Here is a 25,250-nt window from a genome sequence, read left to right on the forward strand (position 1 = left end):
TAATATTAACAAACGGGAAAATGCCAATAGATGGCTGCACTATGCAGGAAGCAGTTTATTCTGAGTTTTGAGATGGCTTGCCCGCCACTAGTGTGGAAGTGTAGAATACAAAGTAATCATTAATTGTAAATTAAAAAGTACTGTTTTATTGTACATATTACAAATGAATTTGTAAAGTGTTTTTTGTAATTTTTCTGTTTGTTTAATTGTTTTAAGTTCCTAATATTTCACTCTGTGTTTTCAAGTGCAACGTTTGAATTGAAGAGAGAGAGAGAGTATCTCTGAGTTGGAAACCATGTGCTGGACTGTGCATGTCGAATTTGTGTCAATCAAACTCTGGCATTATGTAATGCAGTTTTGGCTGATAAATTTTACTGTCTCAATATTTGTTTAATCACAAAAAATAATTTCTTCCCAAGCATGGGCATTCGATAACTCCAGGAATATTTATTTATTTATTTTTGGTTTTGCTATTTTTATTGCCTTTGTAATTACATTTGTTTTATATTCACCTGCAGTGAAGAATGAGATTTTTCGGAGGAGGAAGCTACTCCAGAGAAATGAACACTTTCATGAATATTTCATTGTCCTCTTTTCCCATCTGAAAAAAAATTGAGAAAATACGAGAATATTATGTTGCATGGTGCATAAGCTTATAAAAGCTGGAGGAAAACACCGGAATTCAGTTGTTTACTTACTGCTGTTATTGACTGTAGCGATTTCGCGTTGAGATCGGATTAACTTTTTCTACTTTGAATTTTGTTCCGGCCAACGTTTCCGTAAAACGTCCAATATAACTACTGTAAGTTATTGCGATAATGTAGAAATATCTGTTAGGATATTTCAGCATTGTGGTTCATTTGCTGTAGTAAGAATAAAATTTGCAATTGAATCTTGAATGAAATGAACTTTTGACGTCCTTAGCTTTTTAAAACTAGCCCCGCCCAAGGAGGAGGGGACTGACGCCTCCAGAATGGGAACATTAGAAAGGACCGCAAAATGATCCACTTGACTAGACAGAAATTGGTCATCCTTGTACACCTCTTTTTTTGTAACACAGGAGGAGGATGAAATAACGACATATCATAAAAAACCCCCAAGCAGCACTCGCTAACCTGAGTCTTCTGCACCCCCTTCTCCCCCTGCACGAATGCTCAGGACTTTTGAAATATGAAAAATTGAAAGTGAATTCATCACGCCAGAGAATTCTGCATCGCTTCTCGGCCTTTTGGCTAAGATCAAAGTGTAGTAAATCGGTCAAGTTGCCGATACTTTTTCATCTTTTTTGGTCACTTCTTACTGTTTTTACAGGTAGACTGGTGGCTAAAGATGTTTCCTGTTTCTAGGCCTCGCCCACCGCCGAGGCCCCGCCCACCGCCTGGAGTTCGGAGCCCTGGAAGACGCTCACCGCCTCCTGAAGCCAGTTTTGGAGTCCTGGATGCCGGAGCAGGTTCCCATACGGTGCATGGAGTCCCTGGAGACGTTCCTGTTGTAGCTGTTGACCGTGGAGTGCCTGCCGTTCCCGCTGGAGGTCCTGTTGCTGGATCCATTGGAACCTGTTCCCGTGCTGTTCCTGGAGTCACTGGAGCAGCTGTTGACCATGGAGTGCCCGCCGTTCCCGCTGGAGCTATCCCTGGATCCAATGGAGTCGTCCCTCTTGCTCCGGGATCAGCCGCTGATGCTTCCCAAGCCATCCCTGGATCTATTGGAGCCTCTCCTGGTGCGCTGATGCAGAAGCTGAGGCCCCCGGATTGTCTGAGGCCATTCCTGCCTACCCTGGAGCTTCTGAAGACATCCCTGTGACGGCCGGAGCCTTCCCGGTTGCATCTGTCCCTGGATTGATCCAATCCGTTCCGGCTACTTCCCAAGTCGCCGCTGCAGACCATGGATCCTCCGATGGAAACTCTTGTGTCGTCGCTGGATCTGCCGGAGCTATTCCTGCCCTTGGAGCGAGTGCCTCTCCCGAAATTGCCACTGGAGGTTCCAGAGCTGTTCCTGCATCTTCTAGTGCCACTGCTCATCCTGGAGTCGCCGCTGTGGTCCCTAGTGCCACGCCTTGCCTGCCCGGAGCCGGCTCGTCTGCCAGGAGTGTGCCCACCTACTACTACGGGAGTATCGCCACTAGTGAAGCCACGCCCACCGGGTCGTCCTCCTTGCCCAGACACGTGCCAGCTTTCGTTACACCCTCTGGACCGCCCCTTTCCAAAGGTGGACACTTACGCCAACTGTTGGATAGAATTCAAGCCAAGACTTCTGGCTGCACACCGCTCCTACCTGTGGTCACTTGTCAACCTAGTGAACGAAGGACACCAGAGGGTTCATCACTCGCCAAGTCTGCTCACACGTCCTCCTCTGCCAAGGACACGCCCACCACACCCCAGTCTACATTCGCATGCTACGTCTGCGAATTGGAGTGTACGAGCAGAAGGGGCCTCAGAAGGCATACAAGGACGCACGTGCAGGAGAAAGACAGTCCGCTCCACCCACCTCCTGACAGAAGGGTAGCTGCGAGCATTCCTGGGTCATTGATCTCGCCCGAATGTCATCATACACGGGCTCGGACGGCGGCTGGTCATGCCTGCTCATCGAACACACTCACGATCTCACCCCCACGCACTTACGCTGAAGCTCTTTCTTCGCCATCCATGAGAGAGAGTTCTGCTCATCCTGCTTCAACCGGTCCTCTCTGCGCAGTGATCACCTCCACCGCGGGGACGGAGTCTCTGACGTCCAACGTACCTGCTAAATCCAAGGTGTTTCCTGCGGAGAACACAAGGAACTTGCTGCCACCTTCGGAGACGTCAATCCCGTCGACACCATACTTCACCCTCCCGGCCAGGAATTCTACTCCCACCGTCATACCTGGACCAAAGACTAATGCTTCCACACCTCAACTGGCGTCTGCCGTCACCTGCCCGGATTGTGGTCGCTCCTGCCTGAATAAGAAACAGCTGCGGTCCCATCGTCACCTCCGTCACAGACAGGCTCCGCCTCCCACCTCTCCTGGAGACGATGACTTTACCTCCTCAACTCCTGAGACACTGACTGACGCCGCTTCTTCACCGCCCGCTGCTCCTGCACCAGGCCCCGTCCACACGGACTGCACTGCCTCTGGCTCAACAGACGCTGCTCCTCAACCTGCTTTAACTGCCACTGTCCCGGTGACCACTTCGCCTAGTAAAGACCTACCTGGTGAATCCGATGTCGCACCTCAAGTACCCTGCCAGACACGCTTGGATACTACCTCCAGCGCTGGAGACACGACTGATGCGGACGTCCTCATCCTATGCCTCACTCCCTCAGAAAGGACTGATCTGCTCTCTACTGAATTGCCCGCACCAGACAGCAATGTAATACGCTCACATGCTGCTACGACTTCTACTGAGCAAATTGCACCTGGCCCACGTCCTAGCAGGCCATTGCAGAACCTGTCAGTGAGGGAGCCTTTGCCTATGCCCACTCATGTGGAGAATCATGAGTCCTGCCCAGAGACATCCTGCCGACGTGACTCTATTGTCCATCTACTCTTCCCGATGCAAGACACACTCCACTGCACCGAAAGGGACTGCCATAGGACATTCCATTCGAAACGCTGGACCCAACTCCGCCACTCGCTCTGCAGACACCTCTTGTACACACATGGCATAGATGTTGCTAGCACTCGGAACTGGTGTGCACACTGCCTATTGCCCATCGCCGTTAAGGTCTCGACCCATCAATGCTTTAGAGACCGGCCCGTAGTCGTCGAATCGGGCATTCAACATCGTTGGAGATGTACCCAGTGCGACTTCTCATGCCAAACACGGGGTGGATTCCTTAACCACCAAGCACGCCACCGACGTGAACGGCAGCGCTTACTCCAGCCACCTCTAGTGACGCCTCTCCTTCCCTCCACCTCGGCAAGACGACAGGCACGGACTGCACGATTCCGTACATCTCGCCAAGATGATGCTAGAACTGATGGACCTTCCACTGCCTACCAATCGACAAGTGCAACAGACCCTAATACCTTGCCCTATCAAGAGGATGCCGCACCTCCAGGAACAGACATGAGGACTACCCCACAGGTTGATGCGCCTTTGACTGACAATCTGGGAACCAACCCTTCCTTTGAAGAACACTCCCCGGAGCCGTCCTTCCCGGATTCGCCTTCACCTACCGGTCCTACAGTTACACCCGACTCACCGGTTCCAGAAACCGTATCGGATGATGCCGAGAGATCTCCACTGGGTGGTGTAGAAATACAAGTCACGTCCCCCCTTGAACAGTTCGCAGAACGACTGGAAGAGTTTTCCGACCCGATGACCACTGAGCAGTGGGATGCCTTTTCCACGTTACTTGACGAGATCTTGATGGCCGCCGCGAGTGCAGTTCGTCTTCCTCCCGCTAGCGAGGATGTAACTGGAAACAACAACAATTCCGCCAAGATACGTGATGACCCAAAGTTGCTCCAGAAACTCTACCGTCGTAACCGACGCAGAGCGGTCCGACTGATTTGCGGGGATGATTCACAGAGATGCCCAATTGGAAGACAGGATATACAAGATCACTTTGCTGCTGCCCTATGCAACAACCGAGTTGACACCTCAGTGTACACCTCACCATCCCCTCTCCCCAGAGAACTTGACCTCTCTCCATTTTCTCCTGCAGAGGTCGCAAGGAAACTCTATTCAGCTGAAAACTCGGCACCCGGACACGATCGACTCTCATACAACCATTGGAAGGCCGTTGATCCGGACTGTACAGTACTCGCAGCCATCTTCAACATCTGCTTGAAAGCTAGGAAAGTCCCTGCAGCTTGGAAAGACTCTCGTACTATCCTGTTACCCAAAGGGGGTGACCCGCATAACATCAAAAACTGGCGTCCTATCTCGCTGAGTGTTACGATTGCCAAGCTGTTCTGTGGTTGCCTGGCACGACGGTTCACTTCTTGGCTCATCGACAACTGCATCCTCTCCCCGTCACAGAAGGGATTTCTACCCTTCGACGGGGTGTTTGAAAATAACTTCGTTGTTCAGCAGAGAATCCAGCTAGCACGGACCAGCCAATCTGACACCTGCCTGGCGTCATTGGACCTATCCAATGCCTTCGGATCCGTGCCCCACGATGCAATTTTTGCTGCGCTTCGAGCCTCTGGAGTTGGGAATCATTTCACCGAGCTGATACAGGAGCTGTACACGGATGCGTCCACACGCGTCTTCACAGAGGAAGGCCCCACGGATCCAATTCCAATTGACATCGGAGTACGTCAGGGTTGCCCCCTAAGTGGGCTGTTGTTCAACTTGACCATCAACCCGATACTTGTCGCAGTCCAAGGGCAAAGTCCTCTACACCGCATACTGGCGTATGCCGACGACCTACTGCTACTCGCGCCCTCCCCTGCGGAGCTGCAAACTCAACTCAATCTGACGCACAACCTGGTTGGAAAGCTTGGCCTCTACATCAACCCCAGAAAATGCTTCTCCCTACATATCTCCGGAGCTCGCCCAACGGGTGTCCGCCACTCTCAGTTCTCGATCGACGGCACTGCCATCAGGTGTCTTCGTGAGGGTGAAGGTGAGGAATTTTTGGGGAAACCAATTGGATTCAACCAACCACCGGACATCGAGGCACTCAATACTTACCTACAGAAATGCGAGATGATCCTGAATTCGCCACTTGCTCCCTGGCAGCGCATTGACGCGCTCAAATCCTTTGTGTTTCCATCAATGGATTTTGATATGAGGACGGCCCGGTTGAAGAAAACCGACTGGGCAAAGATTGACTCACATGTGCGCCCGCTACTAAAGAGGACTCTCAACCTACCTCCCGAGGCGGCAAATGAATATCTTTACGGCGCGAAGGAATCTGCATGCTTTGGTATCCCGCTGGCTGCCGAAAGCTCAGATATAGCAAGGATTGACAGCGCTTTCAAGTTGCTCACTTCATTGGACCCTGGGATACAACAGCTCGCTTGGGAGGACCTTACGCGACTTGTAAGTGGACGACTGAAAAGGGTTCCTTCCTTCTCTGAGATTGCAGCTTTCCTTTCGGGATGTGACGAAGACTTTCCCAGGAGCACCTCCAACCCAATTTCATCAGTTTGGTCCGCGGCCAGAAGCGCAGCCCGTCGCCTAAAAGTCACGTGGACAATTTCTGACGACCACACTGTGGAGATCTCTCATGACGGTACCACCATAACAGCCGGCAAGCGACGCCTTGTATTCCGCACCCTGCGGAATGCCATCAAGAAATCCCGCGCAGAGAAACTCATCACTTATCCCAACCAGGGCAAGGCGATGGAATGCGCAGCGGCTGCCAAAGCAAGCTCTCACTTTTTCCGGAACGGGGCATTTACACGATTCGCCGACTGGCGATTTATACATCGTGCAAGGCTAAACCTCGTCCCCCTGAACGGTGTTCGTCGCAATGTGAATGGCTCCCGTGGCTGCAGAAGATGCAACTTTGAGCTCGAGACCCTCCCGCATGTCCTCTGCCACTGCATGAGATACAGCCGTCTCTACCAAGCGAGGCACAATGCAGTGGTAGAGAGGATTAAAAAGGCAGCCAGTGGAAGGTGGCAGCTCCTCTCCGAGAACCGGCCAGTCAGAGGACTCCCGCTACGCCCGGACATCATCCTAACAAGAGACAACGCATGCCTCATCCTAGACATAACAGTTGCTTTTGACAACCGTCGGTCTTCATTTGATGCTGCTCGCCGAGAGAAGATGAACAAGTACCGTCCGCTAATCGAAGCACTGAAATCTACATACAACGATGTGCGCGTAGAAGCAATTGTAATCGGAGCACTAGGATCATGGGATCCAAACAACGATAAAGTTCTCAGCAGGATCTGCAGCAGGAAGTACGCATCACTTATGCGAAAGCTCATCGTAAGTGAAACAATAAGTAAATCAAGGGATATCTATGTGGAGCATCTCACGGACGTCAGACAGGAGAACTGGTAAATTTAACATGGACTCACTGAACTATCCGATTAAGTGTTCACAAAGTACAAACCCCCGAAATATGTAAGTAGAAAGAAAAACCTAGTATGTTGTACATAAGTGCTTGGTTCTGAAAATAGTTGTTGTACATATCTGCTTCGCTCTGTAAATAATTGTAAATAGAAAATTAATGTATAATAGAATTGTAAAATGATATTTCTGCCACGCAAATATCATTCTTCTGTAAAGTGGCCAAAAGTATTGTTCAATAAAAAACATCTGTTCTTATCAGCTTAATTTGCCGGTTTGATTTATTTTTATAGGTTCACCGGTGGATATGCTGATAGAGTAGTTGCCTCGTCCGGAGGGCGGAGCCAAGGTGGATCTTTGGTAAGTTTTGCTTTATTTTGTCTCTTTTTCTCCTACTGATGCTTGATGGGTTGGTGACCTTTACTTGCGTCAGTAGGAACCTTTCCTTTCCCTGTGAGCGTGCAGGTGTCTTTTCCCGCTATCACCGAACTAGCCGTTTTCGGTTAATCCATGTGATGGGTGGGGTCTAACTTTTTCTACCTCTTTCCTGTCTATTCTTGCTCTTCTTTAGTATTTTTTCCCTATTTAGTGTTAAAATGCTTTCGTTGAGCCCTTATTTTTTCCTTTGCACAAACTCACTATTATGGTGGGCGTGGTCTTTCCTTTATTTCATCCCTATCTCTTTGCTCTTTCCGCTATCGTTTGTTTCGTTTTATTTATTTTTCCCATGTCCAGGTTAGTTTCGATCTAACTGGTTGGTTTTTATGCTTACTCGGATTAGTGTCCCGGAGTAGCCGTGAGCTCTTAGCCTGGGTTCTGCCACAGGTCAGGGATCGAGTAAGCTTCCGATTACCCATCCATGTGAAAAGGACACCCGGCTGGGTACGGCCTTTAGTGGGGCGTAATCTTCCAAGTCCTGGTCATCGTCTTTGCTTTCCTGTCAATGGTTTTTCCTTTCGAGTATTTAGTCTCGGTAGGTGCCTCGACCCCCAGTTCGTCGTGGGTCCAGGGACTTACCTCCATTGGTGTCTTAGCAGACAGGCCACTCGGCTGAGTGAATCCTTAGCTCGACACCAATTTCCATCCAAATCGGCTAGTTGCACGCGCTACTTTCTCCGCCTACCCTGGTTATGTTTTTTTCCCTACCAGATCCACCCAAAGCTTCGACAGTTGCTCTTGCCCTCTGACTGTTTTATGTTTGATCTTGCCAAAAGTGCTTTGTTCTTGCTTTTTGTGCTGCTGTGTTTCTCTCCATTTTTTTTTCAGCTATGCCTGGACCACCGAATGATGCCGGCTCCTCGAGTGACTACATTCCAGTTCCGGTTCGTCCGCCCAGAATCCCGTCGCCAACAACTCCTGGCCTACCTCGGATGTTGCCTACGGCTTCTACGATACCTGCTGTGGATATGCGCTCCTCTCTTGCTGTGCCGTCACCTCAGCCCTGCTCTGTCACCTGTCTGCCTGTTGAAAACCATGCTTCTGCTATGCGTTCCAGCTCAAGACCTCCTGTCCGACATGTTGCTGCGGCTGCCACGCCTTCCGGTCCTCCACTGCTACGAGGTGGTAATCTCAGGCAACTCCTAGCAAAGATCTACGAAAGGTCGCCTGACTCAGTTTACCGTCGCTCTTGTGGCTCACCTCCTGGACCCCGCTCTTCACAGTCTCCCACCTTGGATCTTCATCCCACTGGATCTTCGTCTGACTCGCCTGCCTCTTCTCTCTTTGATGTTTCCTCTGACTCGCCAGTGTGCCACCACACTCGTTCGCGTGCTGCTGTCAAACATACCTGCTCTGGACCGCCTCCTCCTGGATCTCCTTCCACGATGTCTCCTGATTGCACAGTTGTCCCTGCACCTAGCGGCGACATCTTGCCTCCTGTCTGCCCTGTGACGTCTGCCCCAGGTTCCTCATCTTGCGCCAGTGATCCGACTGCCGTGTCCTCCTGTCTGCCGGATGCCAGCACCTCCGTTTCCCCTTCTCCTCCTCCGCCTGCCTTGATCATCTGTGGTGACTGTGGAATGTCCTGTATCAACAAGAAACAGCTGCGCTTCCACTGGTACCGACGTCACAGATCCTCTCCCAGCTCTGACTCTCCTCATGATTTCCGGCTTCCTGCTTCTGATTCTCCGACTGCCGCCCCCAGAACTTCGCCTCCTCCCAGTTCTCCTGGCCTTGACACCACCTACATCGGCCCTCAGGGTCCTGATTCCACTTGTCGGGTCGACTCTACGCTGCATCTCGTCTTTCCTGTCAACGACGTCTTCTCCTGCACGGAAGTAAACTGCAGCCTTCTATTTAGGTCCAACTCCTGGTCAAGGATGAAGAAGTCTCTCACACGCCACCTTCTCCAGGAGCATCAGCTTCCCATCTCTTCCTGCATGAAATGGTGCAGTCACTGTTGCATGCTCTTGGTGAACAAGGTGTCTTCCCATTCCTGCTTCCGTTCTTCTCCTACTGTCCTCTCGTCTGGTGCTTCGTTCCGGTGGAAATGTTCAGTGTGTCCCTTCTCCTGTCCTTCCAGAAAAGGTCTCTTCAACCACTCTGCCTTCCATCAGCGAGCTGAACGTAATGCTACCTCTGATAATATTGCTCTCCCTCTTCCTGTCCCTCAAAGACCGAGAAGACCACGCCAACAACCTACCCAGGTTTCTCCTGCTGCTGCTTCCACGGTGCCTGCTCCTCCGCCTGCTGTACCCGCCGTTCCTATGAATGATGCTCTTGCCTCGACTGCCGCACCCTCGCCTCCTGTTCCTTCTGCTGCAGTCTCTCCAGAGCGTCCTCACTCATCTCCTACTTCTTCACCTGGTACTCCTGCTTCTCCTGCCAGAAGATCATCTCCTTCTGCTTCTCCAGTCTCTCCTGCACTTTCTTCGCCGGCTCTCTCGCTCTCTGCTCCAGCGGACGACTTTCTCAATTCAAGCTTCCTTGATGATGGATTCTCCGTTCCTTCCGGTAGCCTTCGTGACTCCGCGACTGTTCCCTCCATTGACACCCTGCTTCCAGATGATTCCCCACTGCTGCAGTTCAGCGAGACCCTCCAGCGCCTCTCCTCTGCTCCAGATGACAGTAACACCTGGTCCGAATTCGAGACCTGCCTTGATGCCATCATCTCCTCTGCCTCTGATACTGTCAAGCTCCCTCCACCTGTGCCTCCTGAAGAGTCTGGGTTTCGCCGCACACCGGACGCCTCCAATCCCCGTGTCATACAGAGGATCTACCGGATGAATCGTCGGAGAGCCCTCCGACTCATCACCCAACGTGACTCCTCTTTCTGTGCGATTCCTGCGGAAGATCTTGCTGCCCACTTCTCTGAAGAGTACTCTCCACGGGATGCAGACACTTCCATCTTCTGCCAGCATGCTTCTGATCGTCCTCCTGTTGACATGTCGCCGTTCTCCCCTTCTGAAGTGCGTTCCAAGCTGATGGCTTGTGAAAATTCCGCGCCTGGCCCTGATCGGCTTTCTTACAGACACTGGAGAGATGTCGACCCCGAATGCAAGGCACTTTGTGCTATTTTTAACATCTGCTTGAAGCTGCGACGCATTCCGGCCTCTTGGAAGTCCTCTCGCACGTTTCTTATCTTCAAGGATGGGGACCCCTCCGTTATTGACAACTGGCGACCCATCGCCCTTAGCTCGTGCATCTCAAGGCTCTTTGCTGGTTGCATGGCACGTCGTTTCTCCAGCTGGCTTTCTACACACGACGTTCTCAGCCCCTGCCAGAAAGGTTTCCTTGCTCATGATGGTGTCTTTGAACACAATTTCATCCTCCACAGTCAACTCCAATTAGCTCGTCGATCCAGGTCTGAATTGTGCTTAGCATCCTTAGACATTTCTAATGCCTTTGGATCCGTGCCACACTCAGCCATCTATGCTGCTCTCTCTGACTCCGGTGTTGGTGACGACTTCTCTTCCCTCATCAGGTCCTTCTACAGTGGCTCTACCACCTCCTTCTTGTCAAGTGATGGCACGTCCTGTCCTGTCGACATCCACGCTGGGGTTCGCCAAGGCTGCCCACTTAGCGGACTCCTATTCAACCTTGTCATCGACCCCGTCCTTCGCTGTGTTGAATCGATGTCTCCGGTTCCAAAGATTCTGGCCTATGCTGATGACCTCCTCCTGTTGGCGCCTTCTCCTGAAGCACTCCAGCATGACCTCCTCCGGGTCCAAGATGCATGTTCCAGGCTCAATCTCTTGCTGAACCCCAAGAAGTGCCGCTCCTTCCACTTCTCTGCTGTTCGCTCCTCCCGTGTTCTTCCGACTGCCTTCTACATCTCTGAAGTTCCAATTCCTGCACTTAAAGAGGGTGAATTCTTCAAGTTTCTTGGTAAGCCCATTGGCTTCAACCTCCCGCCTGCACGTGCCCAACTCCGCGACTTCTTGTCACTGGCCAAGTGTATTTCTGAATCTAAGCTGGCACCCTGGCAACGGATTGATGCTCTTAAGACCTTCTTCTTCCCGTCGCTCCTGTTTCACATGAGGACGTCTCAGTTCTCCAAAACTGACTGGAAAAAGATCGACGATCTCCTCAAGCCTGCCATTAAAAGGACCCTGAACCTCCCCCCAGAAGCCTCCAATAACTATCTCTACGGCCTCTCCGGGAAAGGTTCCTTCGGTTTCCCTCTTGCCGCCGAAGACTCCGACATTGCTGCTGTGGACGGTGCGTTTAAGCTCCTAACATCTAGGGACCCACTCGTTCGCAAGCTTGCTTGGGATGATCTTTGTGGATACATTCGCGCTCGGATCCAGCTGTCTCCATCTCCTTCTATCGTCAGCCAGTTCCTTTCTGCATCGGATGAGGGACCATTCGCCGCCACCAGCAACCCCACCTCTTCACTATGGTCTGCTGCCCGCGCTGCCTCTCGCCGCCTTAACATCTCCTGGAGCTTTGACAACGACGGCTGCCCTTCCATCTCCTGTGGGAATTCTACCATCTTTCCTAGCAACAGGAACTCTATTTTCAAATCCTTTCGTCACCTTAGAAGATCTTGCAGGCTCCAAGATTTGGTGAATCTCCCAAGTCAAGGAAAATCCATGGAATGCGTTTCGGCTGCACGTGCAAGCTCACACTTCTTCCATGAGGGATCGTTCATTCGCTTTGCCGACTGGCGCTTTATCCACCGCGCCCGCCTCAACCTCGTGCCACTGAACGCCTCCAAACCATGGGATCGCACTCGCCGTGCATGTCGTCGCTGCCCCTTTCCAGAGGAGACTCTGCCTCATGTAATCTGTCATTGCATGAAGTATTCGCGGCTCTACCAGAACAGGCACAATTCCATCGTCAAGAGGTTAAAGGATGCTGCTTCTGGTCGCTGGAACGTCCTTTCTGAGAATCTGGCTATTGAAGGATCTTCCCTGAGACCCGATCTTGTCCTTTCGAAAGACGACTCTTGCCTCATTATTGATGTGACCGTCGCCTTTGAGAATCGACTCGCCTCTTTTCAACATACAAGAACTGAGAAGGAGACCAAATATCGTCCTGTTGCCGACCTTCTAAGAAGAAAGTTTAGAAATGTTCGTACCGAGGCCATTGTTGTTGGTGCTCTAGGATCATGGGATCCGGCAAATGACAGAGTTGTGAGACGTCTCTGCACAAATAAGTATGCAAACTTAATGCGCAAACTTATTGTTAGCGAAACCATCCGGGCATCGAGAGACATTTATATCGAACATTTAACAGGCACACGCCAAAACAATCAAAACAACCAGTGATGTACATAATGCTAAATATTTTATTGTAAATAACGTTAAAGAAATTATATTGTTACGTCTTCATTGTTTTATCTTTTTGTCGAAATTCTTTATATTATTTATTAATAACGAAAATCGCACTGCGTGCGTCATTGTCTGACACGCCATGATCAGATCAATGCTGTGTAAAATGGCATGGAATATTTTAAATAAAGAATCTGTTCTTATCAGCTTAATATCTGATACGACGTCGACATGACGTCAAGATATTAAACTAATTTTTGCAGATAGGCTTGTGGTTAGGAATTTATTCCGCCCTCGCCACGGGTTGGCCTGCTATGGCACTACTTGCAGGATACGGCCCACAATATATCCAAAAAGCAGAAACTTCACTCACCCACTGCATCCTCAGGAAAACGTCCTTTTAAAATGGCCCCTTCAAATTTCAGAAAACCGAAGGTCTGACAACATCATACCTTTGTACGAGTGTGCGGCGACCTGCCTTTTTTTTAACTTGCTATTGCTCGGGCCCCTCGTTCTTTTCCTCGGAATGGGAACATTCTGGAGCCTCGGGTTTAACCCTCGTTCTTTTCAGTGTCAAGTTCTGGTTTCTGTAAATACGAAGTTTTATTCGTATTTACAGAAATCCCATAAAATCCACATTTTTTTCCCCGTACTGTTAACAACTTACTCATTCTGTCTGACTGATTGAAGGAAGATCGGCCTCGAAATATCACTCAAATTTCATTTGCAGTAACATTTTTGTCTCATTTCATGTAAGTTTGAGAGAATTCCTATTCACATTTGCCAGATCTTTCCCACTACAGCGCGCGTATACACATTGCTTCTTTCAACACACGAGCCTTTTTATTGTAAATAACTCTCAAAAGGGTGTAAAATGTTTGTAGGCACACTGCAGCAACAAAGATTTTTCTGTCTGTTTCCTAATGTTTTGTTTGTCTCTGTATGATTTCTAAACGCCAGCTAATTGTAATGGTCTACAATTATTGTTAAGGATTGTTGTATTTATGTTTTTATTCATTCATTCATTTATTTTGTTGGCACATTAATATTAACAAACGGGAAAATGCCAATCGATGGCTGCACTATGCAGGAAGCAGTTTATTCTGAGTTTTGAGATGGCTTGCCCGCCACTAGTGTGGAAGTGTAGAATACAAAGTAATCATTAATTGTAAATTAAAACGTACTGTTTTATTGTACATATTACAAATGAATTTGTAAAGTGTTTTTTGTAATTTTTCTGTTTGTTTAATTGTTTTAAGTTCCTAATATTTCACTCTGTGTTTTCAAGTGCAACGTTTGAACTGAAGAGAGAGAGAGAGTATCTCTGAGTTGGAAACCATGTGCTGGACTGTGCATGTCGAGTTTGTGTCAATCAAACTCTGGCATTATGTAATGCAGTTTTGGCTGATAAATTTTACTGTCTCAATATTTGTTTAATCACAAAAAATAATTTCTTCCCAAGCATGGGCATTCGATAACTCCAGGAATATTTATTTATTTATTTTTGGTTTTGCTATTTTTATTGCCTTTGTAATTACATTTGTTTTATATTCACCTGCAGTGAAGAATGAGATTTTTCGGAGGAGGAAGCTACTCCAGAGAAATGAACACTTTCATGAATATTTCATTGTCCTCTTTTCCCATCTGAAAAAAAATTGAGAAAATACGAGAATATTATGTTGCATGGTGCATAAGCTTATAAAAGCTGGAGGAAAACACCGGAATTCAGTTGTTTACTTACTGCTGTTATTGACTGTAGCGATTTCGCGTTGAGATCGGATTAACTTTTTCTACTTTGAATTTTGTTCCTGCCAACGTTTCCGTAAAACGTCCAATATAACTACTGTAAGTTATTGCGATATTGTAGAAATATCTGTGAGGATATTTCAGCATTGTGGTTCATTTGCTGTAGTAAGAATAAAATTTGCAATTGAATCTTGAATGAAATGAACTTTTGACGTCCTTGGCTTTTTAAAACTAGCCCCGCCCAAGGAGGAGGGGACTGACGCCTCCAGAATGGGAACATTAGAAAGGACCGCAAAATGATCCACTTGACTAGACAGAAATTGGTCATCCTTGTACACCTCTTTTTTTGTAACACAGGAGGAGGATGAAATAACGACATATCATAAAAACCCCCCAAGCAGCACTCGCTAACCTGAGTCTTCTGCACCCCCTTCTCCCCCTGCACGAATGCTCAGGACTTTTGAAATATGAAAAATTGAAAGTGAATTCATCACGCCAGAGAATTCTGCATCGCTTCTCGGCCTTTTGGCTAAGATCAAAGTGTAGTAAATCGGTCAAGTTGCCGATACTTTTTCATCTTTTTTGGTCACTTCTTACTGTTTTTACAGGTAGACTGGTGGCTAAAGATGTTTCCTGTTTCTAGGCCTCGCCCACCGCCGAGGCCCCGCCCACCGCCTGGAGTTCGGAGCCCTGGAAGACGCTCACCGCCTCCTGAAGCCAGTTTTGGAGTCCTGGATGCCGGAGCAGGTTCCCATACGGTGCATGGAGTCCCTGGAGACGTTCCTGTTGTAGCTGTTGACCGTGGAGTGCCTGCCGTTCCCGCTGGAGGTCCTGTTGCTGGATCCATTGGAACCTGTTCCCGTGCTGTTCATGGAGTCCCTGGAGCAGCTGTTGACCATGGAGTGCCCGCCGTTCCCGCTGGAGCTATCCCTGGATCCAATGGAGTCGTCCCTCTTGCTCCGGGATCAGCCGCTGATGCTTCCCAAGCCATCCCTGGATCTATTGGAGCCTCTCCTGGTGCGCCTGATGCAGAAGCTGAGGCCCCCGGATTGTCTGAGGCCTTCCCGGTTGCATCTGTCCCTGGATTGATCCAATCCGTTCCGGCTACTTCCCAAGTCGCCGCTGCAGACCATGGATCCTCCGATGGAAACTCTTGTGTCGTCGCTGGATCTGCCGGAGCTATTCCTGCCCTTGGAGCGAGTGCCTCTCCCGAAATTGCCACTGGAGGTTCCAGAGCTGTTCCTGCATCTTCTAGTGCCACTGCTCATCCTGGAGTCGCCGCTGTGGTCCCTAGTGCCACGCCTTGCCTGCCCGGAGCCGGCTCGTCTGCCAGGAGTGTGCCCACCTACTACTACGGGAGTATCGCCACTAGTGAAGCCACGCCCACCGGGTCGTCCTCCTTGCCCAGACACGTGCCAGCTTTCGTTACACCCTCTGGACCGCCCCTTTCCAAAGGTGGACACTTACGCCAACTGTTGGATAGAATTCAAGCCAAGACTTCTGGCTGCACACCGCTCCTACCTGTGGTCACTTGTCAACCTAGTGAACGAAGGACACCAGAGGGTTCATCACTCGCCAAGTCTGCTCACACGTCCTCCTCTGCCAAGGACACGCCCACCACACCCCAGTCTACATTCGCATGCTACGTCTGCGGATTGGAGTGTACGAGCAGAAGGGGCCTCAGAAGGCATACAAGGACGCACGTGCAGGAGAAAGACAGTCAGCTCCACCCACCTCCTGACAGAAGGGTAGCTGCGAGCATTCCTGGGTCATTGATCTCGCCCGTATGTCATCATACACGGGCTCGGACGGCGGCTGGTCATGCCTGCTCATCGACCACACTCACGATCTCACCCCACGCACTTACGCTGAAGCTCTTTCTTCGCCATCCATGAGAGAGAGTTATGCTCATCCTGCTTCAACCGGTCCTCTCTGCGCAGTGATCACCTCCACCGCGGGGACGGAGTCTCTGACGTCCAACGTACCTGCTAAATCCAAGGTGTTTCCTGCGGAGAACACAAGGAACTTGCTGCCACCTTCGGAGACGTCAATCCCGTCGACACCATACTTCACCCTCCCGGCCAGGAATTCTACTCCCACCGTCATACCTGGACCAAAGACTAATGCTTCCACACCTCAACTGGCGTCTGCCGTCACCTGCCCGGATTGTGGTCGCTCCTGCCTGAATAAGAAACAGCTGCGGTCCCATCGTCACCTCCGTCACAGACAGGCTCCGCCTCCCACCTCTCCTGGAGACGATGACTTTACCTCCTCAACTCCTGAGACACTGACTGACGCCGCTTCTTCACCGCCCGCTGCTCCTGCACCAGGCCCCGTCCACACGGACTGCACTGCCTCTGGCTCAACAGACGCTGCTCCTCAACCTGCTTTAACTGCCACTGTCCCGGTGACCACTTCGCCTAGTAAAGACCTACCTGGTGAATCCGATGTCGCACCTCAAGTACCCTGCCAGACACGCTTGGATACTACCTCCAGCGCTGGAGACACGACTGATGCGGACGTCCTCATCCTATGCCTCACTCCCTCAGAAAGGACTGATCTGCTCTCTACTGAATTGAAGACAGAAATTGGTCATCCTTGTACACCTCTTTTTTTGTAACACAGGAGGAGGATGAAATAACGACATATCATAAAAACCCCCCAAGCAGCACTCGCTAACCTGAGTCTTCTGCACCCCCTTCTCCCCCTGCACGAATGCTCAGGACTTTTGAAATATGAAAAATTGAAAGTGAATTCATCACGCCAGAGAATTCTGCATCGCTTCTCGGCCTTTTGGCTAAGATCAAAGTGTAGTAAATCGGTCGAGTTGCCGATACTTTTTCATCTTTTTTGGTCACTTTATACTGTTTTTACAGGTAGACTGGTGGCTAAAGATGTTTCCTGTTTCTCGGCCTCGCCCACCGCCGAGGCCCCGCCCACCGCCTGGAGTTCGGAGCCCTGGAAGACGCTCACCGCCTCCTGAAGCCAGTTTTGGAGTCCTGGATGCCGGAGCAGGTTCCCATACGGTGCATGGAGTCCCTGGAGACGTTCCTTTTGTAGCTGTTGACCGTGAAGTGCCTGCCGTTCCCGCTGGAGGTCCTGTTGCTGGATCCATTGGAACCTGTTCCCGTGCTGTTCATGGAGTCCCTGGAGCAGCTGTTGACCATGGAGTGCCCGCCGTTCCCGCTGGAGCTATCCCTGGATCCAATGGAGTCGTCCCTCTTGCTCCGGGATCAGCCGCTGATGCTTCCCAAGCCATCCCTGGATCTATTGGAGCCTCTCCTGGTGCGCCTGATGCAGAAGCTGAGGCCCCCGGATTGTCTGAGGCCTTCCCGGTTGCATCTGTCCCTGGATTGATCCAATCCGTTCCGGCTACTTCCCAAGTCGCCGCTGCAGACCATGGATCCTCCGATGGAAACTCTTGTGTCGTCGCTGGATCTGCCGGAGCTATTCCTGCCCTTGGAGCGAGTGCCTCTCCCGAAATTGCCACTGGAGGTTCCAGAGCTGTTCCTGCATCTTCTAGTGCCACTGCTCATCCTGGAGTCGCCGCTGTGGTCCCTAGTGCCACGCCTTGCCTGCCCGGAGCCGGCTCGTCTGCCAGGAGTGTGCCCACCTACTACTACGGGAGTATCGCCACTAGTGAAGCCACGCCCACCGGGTCGTCCTCCTTGCCCAGACACGTGCCAGCTTTCGTTACACCCTCTGGACCGCCCCTTTCCAAAGGTGGACACTTACGCCAACTGTTGGATAGAATTCAAGCCAAGACTTCTGGCTGCACACCGCTCCTACCTGTGGTCACTTGTCAACCTAGTGAACGAAGGACACCAGAGGGTTCATCACTCGCCAAGTCTGCTCACACGTCCTCCTCTGCCAAGGACACGCCCACCACACCCCAGTCTACATTCGCATGCTACGTCTGCGGATTGGAGTGTACGAGCAGAAGGGGCCTCAGAAGGCATACAAGGACGCACGTGCAGGAGAAAGACAGTCAGCTCCACCCACCTCCTGACAGAAGGGTAGCTGCGAGCATTCCTGGGTCATTGATCTCGCCCGTATGTCATCATACACGGGCTCGGACGGCGGCTGGTCATGCCTGCTCATCGACCACACTCACGATCTCACCCCCACGCACTTACGCTGAAGCTCTTTCTTCGCCATCCATGAGAGAGAGTTCTGCTCATCCTGCTTCAACCGGTCCTCTCTGCGCAGTGATCACCTCCACCGCGGGGACGGAGTCTCTGACGTCCAACGTACCTGCTAAATCCAAGGTGTTTCCTGCGGAGAACACAAGGAACTTGCTGCCACCTTCGGAGACGTCAATCCCGTCGACACCATACTTCACCCTCCCGGCCAGAAATTCTACTCCCACCGTCATACCTGGACCAAAGACTAATGCTTCCACACCTCAACTGGCGTCTGCCGTCACCTGCCCGGATTGCGGTCGCTCCTGCCTGAATAAGAAACAGCTGCGGTCCCATCGTCACCTCCGTCACAGACAGGCTCCGCCTCCCACCTCTCCTGGAGACGATGACTTTACCTCCTCAACTCCTGAGACACTGACTGACGCCGCTTCTTCACCGCCCGCTGCTCCTGCACCAGGCCCCGTCCACACGGACTGCACTGCCTCTGGCTCAACAGACGCTGCTCCTCAACCTGCTTTAACTGCCACTGTCCCGGTGACCACTTCGCCTAGTAAAGACCTACCTGGTGAATCCGATGTCGCACCTCAAGTACCCTGCCAGACACGCTTGGATACTACCTCCAGCGCTGGAGACACGACTGATGCGGACGTCCTCATCCTATGCCTCACTCCCTCAGAAAGGACTGATCTGCTCTCTACTGAATTGCCCGCACCAGACAGCAATGTAATACGCTCACATGCTGCTACGACTTCTACTGAGCAAATTGCACCTGGCCCACGTCCTAGCAGGCCATTGCAGAACCTGTCAGTGAGGGAGCCTTTGCCTATGCCCACTCATGTGGAGAATCATGAGTCCTGCCCAGAGACATCCTGCCGACGTGACTCTATTGTCCATCTACTCTTCCCGATGCAAGACACACTCCACTGCACCGAAAGGGACTGCCATAGGACATTCCATTCGAAACGCTGGACCCAACTCCGCCACTCGCTCTGCAGACACCTCTTGTACACACATGGCATAGATGTTGCTAGCACTCGGAACTGGTGTGCACACTGCCTATTGCCCATCGCCGTTAAGGTCTCGACCCATCAATGCTTTAGAGACCGGCCCGTAGTCGTCGAATCGGGCATTCAACATCGTTGGAGATGTACCCAGTGCGACTTCTCATGCCAAACACGGGGTGGATTCCTTAACCACCAAGCACGCCACCGACGTGAACGGCAGCGCTTACTCCAGCCACCTCTAGTGACGCCTCTCCTTCCCTCCACCTCGGCAAGACGACAGGCACGGACTGCACGATTCTGTACATCTCGCCAAGATGATGCTAGAACTGATGGACCTTCCACTTCCTACCAATCGACAAGTGCAACAGACCCTAATACCTTGCCCTATCAAGAGGATGCCGCACCTCCAGGAACAGACATGAGGACTACCCCACAGGTTGATGCGCCTTTGACTGACAATCTGGGAACCAACCCTTCCTTTGAAGAACACTCCCCGGAGCCGTCCTTCCCGGATTCGCCTTCACCTACCGGTCCTACAGTTACACCCGACTCACCGGTTCCAGAAGCCGTATCGGATGATGCCGAGAGATCTCCACTGGGTGGTGTAGAAATACAAGTCACGTCCCCCCTTGAACACTTCGTAGAACGACTGGAAGAGTTTTCCGACCCGATGACCACTGAGCAGTGGGATGCCTTTTCCACGTTACTTGACGAGATCTTGATGGCCGCCGCGAGTGCAGTTCGTCTTCCTCCCGCTAGCGAGGATGTAACTGGAAACAACAACAATTCCGCCAAGATACGTGATGACCCAAAGTTGCTCCAGAAACTCTACCGTCGTAACCGACGCAGAGCGGTCCGACTGATTTGCGGGGATGATTCACAGAGATGCCCAATTGGAAGACAGGATATACAAGATCACTTTGCTGCTGCCCTATGCAACAACCGAGTTGACACCTCAGTGTACACCTCACCATCCCCTCTCCCCAGAGAACTTGACCTCTCTCCATTTTCTCCTGCAGAGATCGCAAGGAAACTCTATTCAGCTGAAAACTCGGCACCCGGACACGATCGACTCTCATACAACCATTGGAAGGCCGTTGATCCGGACTGTACAGTACTCGCAGCCATCTTCAACATCTGCTTGAAAGCTAGGAAAGTCCCTGCAGCTTGGAAAGACTCTCGTACTATCCTGTTACCCAAAGGGGGTGACCCGCATAACATCAAAAACTGGCGTCCTATCTCGCTGAGTGTTACGATTGCCAAGCTGTTCTGTGGTTGCCTGGCACGACGGTTCACTTCTTGGCTCATCGACAACTGCATCCTCTCCCCGTCACAGAAGGGATTTCTACCCTTCCACGGGGTGTTTGAAAATAACTTCGTTGTTCAGCAGAGAATCCAGCTAGCACGGACCAGCCAATCTGACACCTGCCTGGCGTCATTGGACCTATCCAATGCCTTCGGATCCGTGCCCCACGATGCAATTTTTGCTGCGCTTCGAGCCTCTGGAGTTGGGAATCATTTCACCGAGCTGATACAGGAGCTGTACACGGATGCGTCCACACGCGTCTTCACAGAGGAAGGCCCCACGGATCCAATTCCAATTGACATCGGAGTACGTCAGGGTTGCCCCCTAAGTGGGCTGTTGTTCAACTTGACCATCAACCCGATACTTGTCGCAGTCCAAGGGCAAAGTCCTCTACACCGCATACTGGCGTATGCCGACGACCTACTGCTACTCGCGCCCTCCCCTGCGGAGCTGCAAACTCAACTCAATCTGACGCACAACCTGGTTGGAAAGCTTGGCCTCTACATCAACCCCAGAAAATGCTTCTCCCTACATATCTCCGGAGCTCGCCCAACGGGTGTCCGCCACTCTCAGTTCTCGATCGACGGCACTGCCATCAGGTGTCTTCGTGAGGGTGAAGGTGAGGAATTTTTGGGGAAACCAATTGGATTCAACCAACCACCGGACATCGAGGCACTCAATACTTACCTACAGAAATGCGAGATGATCCTGAATTCGCCACTTGCTCCCTGGCAGCGCATTGACGCGCTCAAATCCTTTGTGTTTCCATCAATGGATTTTGATATGAGGACGGCCCGGTTGAAGAAAACCGACTGGGCAAAGATTGACTCACATGTGCGCCCGCTACTAAAGAGGACTCTCAACCTACCTCCCGAGGCGGCAAATGAGTATCTTTACGGCGCGAAGGAATCTGCATGCTTTGGTATCCCGCTGGCTGCCGAAAGCTCAGATATAGCAAGGATTGACAGCGCTTTCAAGTTGCTCACTTCATTGGACCCTGGGATACAACAGCTCGCTTGGGAGGACCTTACGCGACTTGTAAGTGGACGACTGAAAAGGGTTCCTTCCTTCTCTGAGATTGCAGCTTTCCTTTCGGGATGTGACGAAGACTTTCCCAGGAGCACCTCCAACCCAATTTCATCAGTTTGGTCCGCGGCCAGAAGCGCAGCCCGTCGCCTAAAAGTCACGTGGACAATTTCTGACGACCACACTGTGGAGATCTCTCATGACGGTACCACCATAACAGCCGGCAAGCGACGCCTTGTATTCCGCACCCTGCGGAATGCCATCAAGAAATCCCGCGCAGAGAAACTCATCACTTATCCCAACCAGGGCAAGGCGATGGAATGCGCAGCGGCTGCCAAAGCAAGCTCTCACTTTTTCCGGAACGGGGCATTTACACGATTCGCCGACTGGCGATTTATACATCGTGCAAGGCTAAACCTCGTCCCCCTGAACGGTGTTCGTCGCAATGTGAATGGCTCCCGTGGCTGCAGAAGATGCAACTTTGAGCTCGAGACCCTCCCGCATGTCCTCTGCCACTGCATGAGATACAGCCGTCTCTACCAAGCGAGGCACAATGCAGTGGTAGAGAGGATTAAAAAGGCAGCCAGTGGAAGGTGGCAGCTCCTCTCCGAGAACCGGCCAGTCAGAGGACTCCCGCTACGCCCGGACATCATCCTAACAAGAGACAACGCATGCCTCATCCTAGACATAACAGTTGCTTTTGACAACCGTCGGTCTTCATTTGATGCTGCTCGCCGAGAGAAGATGAACAAGTACCGTCCGCTAATCGAAGCACTGAAATCTACATACAACGATGTGCGCGTAGAAGCAATTGTAATCGGAGCACTAGGATCATGGGATCCAAACAACGATAAAGTTCTCAGCAGGATCTGCAGCAGGAAGTACGCATCACTTATGCGAAAGCTCATCGTAAGTGAAACAATAAGTAAATCAAGGGATATCTATGTGGAGCATCTCACGGACGTCAGACAGGAGAACTGGTAAATTTAACATGAACTCACTGAACTATCCGATTAAGTGTTCACAAAGTACAAACCCCCGAAATATGTAAGTAGAAAGAAAAACCTAGTATGTTGTACATAAGTGCTTGGTTCTGAAAATAGTTGTTGTACATATCTGCTTCGCTCTGTAAATAATTGTAAATAGAAAATTAATGTATAATAGAATTGTAAAATGATATTTCTGCCACGCAAATATCATTCTTCTGTAAAGTGGCCAAAAATATTGTACAATAAAAAACATCTGTTCTTATCAGCTTAATTTGCCGGTTTGATTTATTTTTATAGGTTCACCGGTGGATATGCTGATAGAGTAGTTGCCTCGTCCGGAGGCCGGAGCCAAGGTGGATCTTTGGTAAGTTTTGCTTTATTTTGTCTCTTTTTCTCCTACTGATGCTTGATGGGTTGGTGACCTTTACTTGCGTCAGTAGGAACCTTTCCTTTCCCTGTGAGCGTGCAGGTGTCTTTTCCCGCTATCACCGAACTAGCCGTTTTCGGTTAATCCATGTGATGGGTGGGGTCTAACTTTTTCTACCTCTTTCCTGTCTATTCTTGCTCTTCTTTAGTATTTTTTCGCTATTTAGTGTTAAAATGCTTTCGTTGAGCCCTTATTTTTTCCTTTGCACAAACTCACTATTATGGTGGGCGTGGTCTTTCCTTTATTTCATCCCTATCTCTTTGCTCCTTCCGCTATCGTTTGTTTCGTTTTATTTATTTTTCCCATGTCCAGGTTAGTTTCGATCTAACTGGTTGGTTTTTATGCTTACTCGGATTAGTGTCCCGGAGTAGCCGTGAGCCCTTAGCCTGTGTTCTGCCACAGGTCAGGGATCGAGTAAGCTTCCGATTACCCATCCATGTGAAAAGGACACCCGGCTGGGTACGGCCTTTAGTGGGGCGTAATCTTCCAAGACCTGGTCATCGTCTTTGCTTTCCTGTCAATGGTTTTTCCTTTCGAGTATTTAGTCTCGGTAGGTGCCTCGACCCCCAGTTCGTCGTGGGTCCAGGGACTTACCTCCATTGGTGTCTTAGCAGACAGGCCACTCGGCTGAGTGAATCCTTAGCTCGACACCAATTTCCATCCAAATCGGCTAGTTGCACGCGCTAGTTTCTCCGCCTACCCTGGTTATGTTTTTTTTTCCTACCAGATCCACCCAAAGCTTCGACAGTTGCTCTTGCCCTCTGACTGTTTTATGTTTGATCTTGCCAAAAGTGCTTTGTTCTTGCTTTTTGTGCTGCTGTGTTTCTCTCCATTTTTTTTTCAGCTATGCCTGGACCACCGAATGATGCCGGCTCCTCGAGTGACTACATTCCAGTTCCGGTTCGTCCGCCCAGAATCCCGTCGCCAACAACTCCTGGCCTACCTCGGATGTTGCCTACGGCTTCTACGATACCTGCTGTGGATATGCGCTCCTCTCTTGCTGTGCCGTCACCTCAGCCCTGCTCTGTCACCTGTCTGCCTGTTGAAAACCATGCTTCTGCTATGCGTTCCAGCTCAAGACCTCCTGTCCGACATGTTGCTGCGGCTGCCACGCCTTCCGGTCCTCCACTGCTACGAGGTGGTAATCTCAGGCAACTCCTAGCAAAGATCTACGAAAGGTCGCCTGACTCAGTTTACCGTCGCTCTTGTGGCTCACCTCCTGGACCCCGCTCTTCACAGTCTCCCACCTTGGATCTTCATCCCACTGGATCTTCGTCTGACTCGCCTGCCTCTTCTCTCTTTGATGTTTCCTCTAACTCGCCAGTGTGCCACCACACTCGTTCGCGTGCTGCTGTCAAACATACCTGCTCTGGACCGCCTCCTCCTGGATCTCCTTCCACGATGTCTCCTGATTGCACAGTTGTCCCTGCACCTAGCGGCGACATCTTGCCTCCTGTCTGCCCTGTGACGTCTGCCCCAGGTTCCTCATCTTGCGCCAGTGATCCGACTGCCGTGTCCTCCTGTCTGCCGGATGCCAGCACCTCCGTTTCCCCTTCTCCTCCTCCGCCTGCCTTGATCATCTGTGGTGACTGTGGAATGTCCTGTATCAACAAGAAACAGCTGCGCTTCCACTGGTACCGACGTCACAGATCCTCTCCCAGCTCTGACTCTCCTCATGATTTCCGGCTTCCTGCTTCTGATTCTCCGACTGCCGCCCCCAGAACTTCGCCTCCTCCCAGTTCTCCTGGCCTTGACACCACCTACATCGGCCCTCAGGGTCCTGATTCCACTTGTCGGGTCGACTCTACGCTGCATCTCGTCTTTCCTGTCAACGACGTCTTCTCCTGCACGGAAGTAAACTGCAGCCTTCTATTTAGGTCCAACTCCTGGTCAAGGATGAAGAAGTCTCTCACACGCCACCTTCTCCAGGAGCATCAGCT

The 25,250-nt window shown here is 50.9% G+C and overlaps 4 pseudogenes; all 4 read left to right on the top strand.

The window, feature by feature from the left end:
• The first annotated feature begins 1,212 nt into the window (after positions 1-1,212).
• Positions 1,213-1,362, top strand: LOC146994627 (U2 spliceosomal RNA; annotated as a pseudogene).
• Positions 1,363-12,836: 11,474 nt separating this feature from the next.
• Positions 12,837-13,017, top strand: LOC146994628 (U2 spliceosomal RNA; annotated as a pseudogene).
• Positions 13,018-14,925: 1,908 nt separating this feature from the next.
• On the top strand, positions 14,926-15,075 carry LOC146994629 (U2 spliceosomal RNA; annotated as a pseudogene).
• A 2,118-nt stretch (positions 15,076-17,193) lies between these two features.
• Positions 17,194-17,343, top strand: LOC146994630 (U2 spliceosomal RNA; annotated as a pseudogene).
• The last annotated feature ends 7,907 nt before the right edge of the window (positions 17,344-25,250 follow it).

The sequence above is a fragment of the Stegodyphus dumicola genome, chromosome 11 (genome assembly GCF_044657685.1).
Source record: "Stegodyphus dumicola isolate Sdum_Otavi_A_Nest chromosome 11, ASM4465768v1".
NCBI lineage: Eukaryota > Metazoa > Arthropoda > Arachnida > Araneae > Eresidae > Stegodyphus > Stegodyphus dumicola.